This window comes from Ahaetulla prasina, chromosome 1 (assembly GCF_028640845.1).
Source record: "Ahaetulla prasina isolate Xishuangbanna chromosome 1, ASM2864084v1, whole genome shotgun sequence".
Lineage (NCBI taxonomy): Eukaryota > Metazoa > Chordata > Lepidosauria > Squamata > Colubridae > Ahaetulla > Ahaetulla prasina.
Window position 1 is genome coordinate 38,924,270 of NC_080539.1, and position 9,868 is coordinate 38,934,137.

The window sequence follows — 9,868 nt, forward strand, 5'->3', positions numbered from 1 at the left end:
TGTGCATACCGCTACTGTAACTCTGAAAATGGGTTATATGTAGCTTTCAGGAGATCAGGAGGGAAGTAAAGAAAAAACCAAACCTGACCTATTCTTGGCCTTCTCCGTACTGGGTGGAGAGATTGGAGAGGAAGGGATTACAAGAGAATAAACAGGTACATAATAGAGAACACAGGAAGCTGTTTCTTTATTGCACTCATGGATGCTGGGTTACCAATGCACTGTTTGCATGTGTATTCCTTCTTGTGTACTTGCTCACACTCTTCTAATCCCTTTGTCTCCAATGAATATAAATACAAACTTTAATGCTTCTCTTCTTGATAAATGCTGAATGAGCATGTCAAAAGGCAGGGAAACAGTTTGGAGGCAAACAAAAGTCAAAGGTGTGAAAGTGAATAGCCTTGTTAGTTTCAAGCTAGCTATCCCAGGATTAAGATGAGATTCGAAAGAGCTGGGGACTGGCAAGAAGAAAAGAACAGCCATGGCATGTGATTTCCCAGTTAGCAACAATGCTGCTTAACAATAGGGTTTCTGATTCCAATTGAAGTCCCTAAGCAAGGATTACCTGTATATTAATATTAAGTTTCAGCAAATTGGCTGCTTTAAAGAGGTGCTTGCCTACAGGGGCATAGAAAATTAGCAGTATGTCTAAAGCAATACTGTCTAAAGCAGTATGTAAAACATTGCATAGAACTCTATTGTTTCATTTGATGAAGAGTAAAGCCGGGTTCTATATGTCTTGATTAGGTTTTTTGCTTCAACATCATAAACTGTGCCACACATCTCAAAGCAAAGTAATATGATTGCCTCCCTATTTATGAATGCAGCTTCACCATGTTCCTTCAAAGAGAGCACACTGTAGAATACAGACAAATGGGGGGGGGGAAACCTTTCAGAAATCGGTTTCAGTCAATATTAAGCTAAATGCAGGATAAAGGATTTATTATAAAAGGTAGAAATACTTCTTAGCTGTTTGCAATTAGTTAAGAAAAGTATATTCTGCCTCTCTCAAGCTCTCTGCCACACAGCTGGTTGAAAGAAGTTGCCTTGAGTGTGCAAAACTATTTCAGAGGTTGCTTTGAAGATAAAACAGTTGAGAAAACATACCAATTGTTTCCACAATTCAGTGTCCGCCAGGTATATTAGCGCTTCTGCTCCAGGCTGACTGAAAATTCTTGAAATTACAACCAGAGCAGGACCAGATGAAAGTAGGATGGGAAAGCTACCCTAAATTTCCCAGACAGTGGTTTATATAAAAAATAAATTTTCCTCTTTTTTATTTACTACAGCTACTGCCTATGCTGTTTTATAATCAAGATGAATCAAGAACCATCTAAAAATTTACTATGATCTCAGTCACAGTCATGGAAAGAGGGGGAAAACAGTAACAACTCAAACCATTCTTTGTATTCATCTTTAGATGTAAAATTTCATGTCTCTCATACCTCCGTGCTGACAGGTCCTTTTTCAGGAAAGCTCAAATATGAAAGGAATTACATTCCTTTGTAAGTAACAGGGAGTGGTACCAGGGATGTATTTTTTTTCTATTCTTTTTTTTTTTTAACGTAGGCTGGCTCACAGCAGGAGCCTTATATTATAATGCAGATTTCCTAGGCTCTCTAGAATATCCTAGTTTCTTTTAAAGCCACCCTGGTAATATATGTGAGCAAGGGGAAAAGTGTCAGACATCAATTCTATTAAGCCCACTTTTATATTAAAGCAACTTACACAACCTACACCCTTTGAAACATAACTGCTAATATATTAGAATTATTTCCAATGAATCTAATTAGCTTTTCATTGTTTTAACCTAAGTGTACTATCACACCTTGTTCTTTAGTACTTGGTGCACCGTGAAAAAAGAAAGCATTGTCTTTTTCTTTTCTTTTTTTAAAAAAAAAAGCTAATTACAAAACCTCTTTTAAAATATAATGGAGGCAGAAGCCTATCAGAATGGTCTTCCATGTCTGAAGGGGAAAAAAATCAGTGTGATTCCTTGAAGACCCTGCAAACTTTGTTTTATATATATAATGTTGTGAAATGCAGATAAGCCTTACTGACAAAACCTTACAACCTGCCTCCCAAAAGGCAGCTCAGTAGTTAAATATTTCTGAGGAATTTCTCTTGTTTCCTTTGCAGGGGAGATTGGTAAAGGTAGGCCACCTTAGGGATGGGCATCAGGTGTGCTTCACTGTCCTGTCTCAATCCCTAGATGCCTCGGGCCACATTGAACAGCTGATGATCAAAGGGCAGCTTGGTAATGTCCAAGCCACCTCACATACCCTTCCCAACGTATGTCTCAGCTGCCCCCAAATATCCTACCTTGCAAATGAATAAAGCTTTCCATGAATTTACAGTGGAGTTAATAAATCATAAGTCTGAACATTTCTCTTTAGTTATGCATATCTGTATAACTATAGTCCACTTCACTGCATGTAGAAAGTTAGGGTGTCAGGGAGGGAGATGAACTCCAGGCTCCTATTGGGATATTATATATCCTAATATTATATAATATAATATATAATAACTATAAGGGGCGTGCATAAGAGCACAATAGTGCCTACCGTTCCTGTCCTATTGTTCCCTTCATTATATCGAATTAATATAGTTGATGCATATTTTTTTACTTATATATTTTCTTCAAGACATGTTGTTTTATCTATGACAATTGCTTGTGTATACTGTTGTGACAAAAATAAATAAATAAATAAATAAATAAATTTGTATAGGGATAATTCTAATTCTAACATTCTTCTTGCTTTGATTTGAAATTTTGTTTTAAGTGAAATGTAGTTGTTTTAGGACATATTAACTGCATTTCTTCCAAGAAGAAATTACTTGGTAAATCTGAATATGTATTTTTTTCACAATGCCCCTAGGCCAAAGAAATACTTTCCTAAACTGTGTACCTAATAGATCCATTTATTGAGTAGTAAAATATCCAATGGTCACATCCTGGGAGTTCCCTATGGCATTCTGGGAGCCATGGTACTAGACTATCAAACTGCTTTAATTCTATTTATGGAAGCCAAACAGGAATGTGTGAAACCCATATGACATTTCCAGGAGCATCAGTATGTAGGTACAAAAGTAAAAATGCTGACTATGATTAAACCATATCATTTGATATGATGAGATGTTGAGACTCTAGAAAGAGTGCAGAGAAGAGCAACAAAGATGATTAGAGGACTGGAGGCTAAAACATATGAAGAACAGTTGCAGGAACTGGGTATGTCTAGTTTAATAAAAAGAAGGACTAGGGGAGACATGATAGCTGTGTTCCAATATCTCAGGGGTTGCCACAAAGAAGAGGGAGTCGGGCTGTTCTCCAAAGCACCTGAGGGTAGAACAAGAAGCAATGGGTGGAAACTGATCAAAGAAAGAAGCAACTTAGAATTAAGGAGAAATTTCCTGACAGTTAGAACAATTAATAAGTGGAACGACTTGCCTGCAGAAGTTGTGAATGCTCCAACACTGGAAATTTTTAAGAAAATGTTGGATAACCATCTGACTGAGATGGTGTAGGGTTCCTGCCTAGGCAGGGGGTTGGACTAGAAGGCCTCCAAGGTCCCTTCCAACTCTGTTGTTATGTTATGTTTATGTGCATTGCATGTTCTTGAAAATCTGGCCATTAGACTTTATTTTTTCCTGAATAATTTCCAGACTGATTACTGATTCTATAGTAAATTCCAGAAAATAGAATTTTATTTCTGGAACATTTATATAGGAATGGCTTCTCATTTGGTTTGGCTCCACAACCAAACAAGACAGACATAGACTTCAATGGATAATTAGAATTGCAGAAAAAACAATTGCTATCAACTTGCCTTCCATTGAGGATCTGTATACTGCATGAGTCAAAAAGAGGGCCGTGAAAATATCTACAGACCCCTCACATCCTGGACATAAATTGTTTCAACTTCTACCCTCAGAATTATAGGGCATTCCATACCAGAATAACTAGACACAAGGACAGTTTTTTCCCCATGCCATCACTCTGCTGAACAATTAATTCCCACAACACTGTCAAACTATTTACTAAGAATGTATTACATTATTCTTCTCATCTTTCCTATTGCCTTTCCCTTTTCTACTTATGACTATAAGTTTTTGCTTGTATCTTTACAATTTATATTGTTTGTTTAGTTTCCTAGTATGATTTATATTGATCGCTTATTTAATATCCTATGACCTTCACTAAATGTATCTTAAGATTCATGATGAATATATTTATGATGGCTATGATCATGATTTATCACTTGTATCTTTTATGTACACCGAGAGCTTATGCACCAAAGACAAATTCCTTGTGTGTCCAATCACACTTGACCAATAAAGAATTCTATGCTGTTCTATTAAAAAAAACTTTAATTTGAGATTGTTGTTTTACAAAAGCAATGTTATATTCAAAAATTGAAATGGGAAACTGTTCATATACAAAATTTCCTAGGTTACAGTACATGTCCTTTGAAAGCATTCTGGCTAAAATACCTCCACTTTTGCCCTTTCAATGATTATTTTTATTTTAAAGCAGCTCTCATTTAAATCAATTCAAACTAATAGGGAAGTATGCAGTGGAGTACCCCAAGGATCTGTTTTAGGCCCAGTACTCTTCAACATCTTCATCAATGACTTGGACAAGGGGATAGATGCGGAACTCATCAAATTTGCAGATGACACCAAGCTGGCAGGAATAGCCAACACTCCAGAAGGTAGGCTCAAGATACAGAAAGATCTTGACAGACTAGAACATTGGGCAATATCTAACAAAATGAAATTCAACAGTGAAAAAAGTAAGGTTCTACATTTAGGCTAAAAAAAACAAAATGCACAGATACCGGATATGTGGTAGCTTGCTCAATAGTAGTAACTATGAGAGGGATCTTGGAGTCCTAGTGGACAACCATTTAGATATGAGCTAGCAGTGTGCAGCAACTGCCAAAAAAGCCAACACAGTTCTGGGCTGCATAAACAGAGGGATAGAATCAAGATCAAGTGAAGTGTTAATATCACTTTATAATGCCTTGGTAAGGCCACACTTGGAATATTGCATCCAGTTTTGGTCGCCACGATGTAAAAAGGATGTTGAGACCCTAGAAAGAGTGCAGAGAAGAGCAACAAAGATGATTAGGGGACTGGAGGCTAAAACATATGAAGAATGGTTGCAGGAACTCAGTATACCTAGTTTAATGAAAAGAAGGACTAGGGGAGACATGATAGCAGTGTTCCAATATCTCAGGGGTTGCCACAAAGAAGAGGGAGTCAAGCTATTCTCCAAAGCACCTGAGGGTAGAACAAGAAGCAGTGGGTGGAAACTAATCAAGGAGAGAAGCAACTTAGAACTAAGGAGAAATTTCCTGACAGTTAGAACAATTAATCAGTGGAACAACTTGCCAGCAGAAGTTATTAATGCTCCAACACTGGAAATTTTTAAGAAAATGTTGGATAGCCATTTGTCTGAAATGGTGTAAGGTTTCCTGCCTGGTCAGGGGGTTGGACTAGAAGACCTCCAAGGTCCCTTCCAACTCTGATATTATTATTATTAATTCAAAATGCAGTAACCCTGTGGGCAGGATATAGTCCCTAAGACTGACATATTGGTCTGTCTTGAAAGAATATGATAATATGAACCTTTGCCAAGTTATTGGCATATTGAATGAAAATGTTGGCCAAACTGCAAACAAATAAAAAAAAAGTTAAGAAAAAAAGAGCATGGGCAAAGAATAAAAGATCCATTGATGTGACCTCAATTACAAAGAAAAAGCTTTACTTGTCTTTAATCAACTGTTTTAGCTACTATTTGCACTTTTCCAGTCACATAGGCATGAGTTTAAATGGACTCCAGAGGATGGTAGAGGACAGGAAGGCCTGGAGGAACGTTGTCCATGGAGTCGCAATGGGTCGGACACAACTTCGCAACTAACAACAACAAAAATATTTTGGATAGAAAGGAAAGGAAGAACTGGCAAGACGGCTGGATCACACCTTAACATGTTAGATCAAATTTCAAACAACATGAGCCTTTCTATATCTCATAAAAGAATTTTCTGCTCAGAGTTAGGAGAGAGTTCATTAGAGAGATGATGATTGGGCTTTCTGATGGGATATTTATAAGTAGGTCCTCCTTGTGCTGTGTTTTTTTAAACCTTAAGAACTACACTCAGTCTTACAAAGTAGAGAAGTGAATTGAAACTATTCTCTTTGGAGATATTGATGTAGCTTTCTCAGTCAAAGCGAGTGCTTTATTCTGAAATTAACTAGTGGCTAAGTCTACCCATCTAAATGGAATGATAAAGATGCTGTTTAGTTTTCGCCAAATTGTATTTTTGTATAAATACAAATATTTAAGAGGCAGTGGAAGGAAGAGCTGAATTTTATTTATTCTGACCTCTCGCCATTTCATTTTATTAAATGCTTTAGCAGGATCTATAATGCCATATCGAAACTATGGCTTGCCAGACACTATCCCCCAACCTGTTTTACAAGATGAGAATAAAATGGAGGAGGAACCAAATCATTCAGTCTTTCAGTTCTTAGAGGAACAGTAGAATAGCACTGTAGCAAACTCATTTGTCAAGTACATGTTGGGAAAAATCTACTTTAACACTGGGAATCAATATCAAGTCAGATAACAAATTGGTTATTACTTCCAGAACTCCTTTGAATGATAGCTTTTCAGTAATCATTCAATTCTTAGGCTTTATGTACATCAATTCATTTTTCCTTTTATTTTAAAACAAAAAGTCTTCAAATTATTTACTGCTGGATGATGTGATACAAGTGCATGATTGTGTATATGAACGCCTGAGTCCATAAATCTATTTAGCTTAGTCCAAGAAAATGCTACCTCTAACTCTCCCACAATTTGAACAATACTATTACTTAGAGATAATCTCTGCTGCAATCATAGAAATAAGTTTCCAGTAAATATGAACTGGATCTGAATTTAAGAGCTGTGTTGAGATGCTAAATTCCATAGTTTGACTTCCCACAAAGCTAATCAGCACAAACTTGCAACAGCCCACTCTCATCCCTTGTCCCCCACAGCCTTCAGAACTGGAGGGAATGGGAAAAATAGGAGAAGATGTGTGCTTCTAGGCATGATAAAATGCCTTTTTGGAGCTCAACCAAATTTCCCTTTTGCCACTGTAACCGTAAAGCATAGCTTCAATATTTAATGAAATGCTTATGTTGCTGCACCTGGATACATTGTCAGCCCTTGTTCCCTTGCGGGTCATTACTGCAGCCATCTGAAAGGGGGACAAACTGTTCATTGATGGCAGTAATGTGTGTCTTGAAGACTTGAAAGCAACAAAACAGCAGGAGGCAAAGTTACGCTAGTTCTGATCTTAGGAAGCTGTTCAGCGGGGGTGGGAGGGACATCACGTTTGCCATACTGGAGGTGATCTAGTTTCTCATAAATCTGGAAGTCACAACTTACCTATGAGATCCAAGTTGGCTGCCTTCACTCCCATTTTGTCCTCCTGGTTACAGAGAGCCAGTGAGAGCTCTATGTCAACAAGAGAAAAAGAAGCACCAAATCGTGCAATCGCTGCTAATGATCCAATGCATCAATAGCTCAAACTATCACAACAAACAGATGTCCTAAGTTGATATAGACTTCCCTGGGATTTTAACTGGGAAAACATGTCTTTTCAGAGACATTTGTCTTTTCTGTCCTCATGAGGGATCTGCTAAACCCTGGCAGTGTTTTCTGTGTGCATACAACAAATGGACAACCTTCCCTCTGCACACGTTCATCCCTCCCCCAAACACATACACACTTTCGCCACAACTAATGGAATTTAATTACCTTAGTGGTATTAATCATCTGTACAGTAGAACAAAGTGTATTTTATTACCACTTTTAAGGGTTATTGGCAGAGTTATTTCAAATGAACTGTCAAACTCCATTACGTGTCAAGAATGCCAGGTTCGAAATTCTGAAGCATAGTTGGAGGAAAATTTCTCTTTCTTTCTTTCTTTCTTTCTTTCTTTCTTTCTTTCTTTCTTTCTTTCTTTCTCTCTCTCTCTCTCTCTCTCTCTCTCTCTCTCTTTGAAAGAAGCAGGAGCATCAGTATTCACAAAAGATAATTACCCTAGGGTTGAGCAAAATTCTCCTTCCCAAATTCTCCATGAAGCTTATTGTTAGGCAAATGTTAAGGAGGAAAGATGGATTCAAATATTCTTATGAAATTCTCCAGATGCGACACTAAAAAAAATATTTTCAGCAAAATGTTCCCCCATTTAACTATTTATTGTTTCTGGTAAAGAAAGAACAGTAAATATGAACTGGATCTGAATTTAAGAGCTGTGTTGAGATGCTAAATTCCATAGTTTGACTTCCCACAAAGCTAATCAGCACAAACTTGCAACAGCCCACTCTCATCCCTTGTCCCCCACAGCCTTCAGAACTGGAGGGAATGGGAAAAATAGGAGAAGATGTGTGCTTCTAGGCATGATAAAATGCCTTTTTGGAGCTCAACCAAATTTCCCTTTTGCCACTGTAACCGTAAAGCATAGCTTCAATATTTAATGAAATGCTTATGTTGCTGCACCTGGATACATTGTCAGCCCTTGTTCCCTTGCGGGTCATTACTGCAGCCATCTGAAAGGGGGACAAACTGTTCATTGATGGCAGTAATGTGTGTCTTGAAGACTTGAAAGCAACAAAACAGCAGGAGGCAAAGTTACGCTAGTTCTGATCTTAGGAAGCTGTTCAGCGGGGGTGGGAGGGACATCACGTTTGCCATACTGGAGGTGATCTAGTTTCTCATAAATCTGGAAGTCACAACTTACCTATGAGATCCAAGTTGGCTGCCTTCACTCCCATTTTGTCCTCCTGGTTACAGAGAGCCAGTGAGAGCTCTATGTCAACAAGAGAAAAAGAAGCACCAAATCGTGCAATCGCTGCTAATGATCCAATGCATCAATAGCTCAAACTATCACAACAAACAGATGTCCTAAGTTGATATAGACTTCCCTGGGATTTTAACTGGGAAAACATGTCTTTTCAGAGACATTTGTCTTTTCTGTCCTCATGAGGGATCTGCTAAACCCTGGCAGTGTTTTCTGTGTGCATACAACAAATGGACAACCTTCCCTCTGCACACGTTCATCCCTCCCCCAAACACATACACACTTTCGCCACAACTAATGGAATTTAATTACCTTAGTGGTATTAATCATCTGTACAGTAGAACAAAGTGTATTTTATTACCACTTTTAAGGGTTATTGGCAGAGTTATTTCAAATGAACTGTCAAACTCCATTACGTGTCAAGAATGCCAGGTTCGAAATTCTGAAGCATAGTTGGAGGAAAATTTCTCTTTCTTTCTTTCTTTCTTTCTTTCTTTCTTTCCTTCTCTCTCTCTCTCTCTCTCTCTCTCTCTCTCTCTCTCTTTGAAAGAAGCAGGAGCATCAGTATTCACAAAAGATAATTACCCTAGGGTTGAGCAAAATTCTCCTTCCCAAATTCTCCATGAAGTTTATTGTTAGGCAAATGTTAAGGAAGAAAGATAGATTCAAATATTCTTATGAAATTCTCCAGATGCGACACTAAAAAAAATATTTTCAGCAAAATGTTCCCCCATTTAACTATTTATTGTTTCTGGTAAAGAAAGAACAGCAAATATTAAATAGAAAAAGAAAAGGAGGTGACCAAAATTATAGTTTCCTTTAATAACTTTAGACCACTGGTGAAATTCAGCCGGCTTTATCCGGATTGCATGATCCGGTAGTGCTGCAGTGGGAGGCTCCGCCCATCCACCCGGATGTCATCACATCCCATTTTTGATCCTCTGTGAATACACAGAAGGGTCTGCACATGCGTGGAGGAGGCGCGCACGCTCACATTTGTGAACCGGTA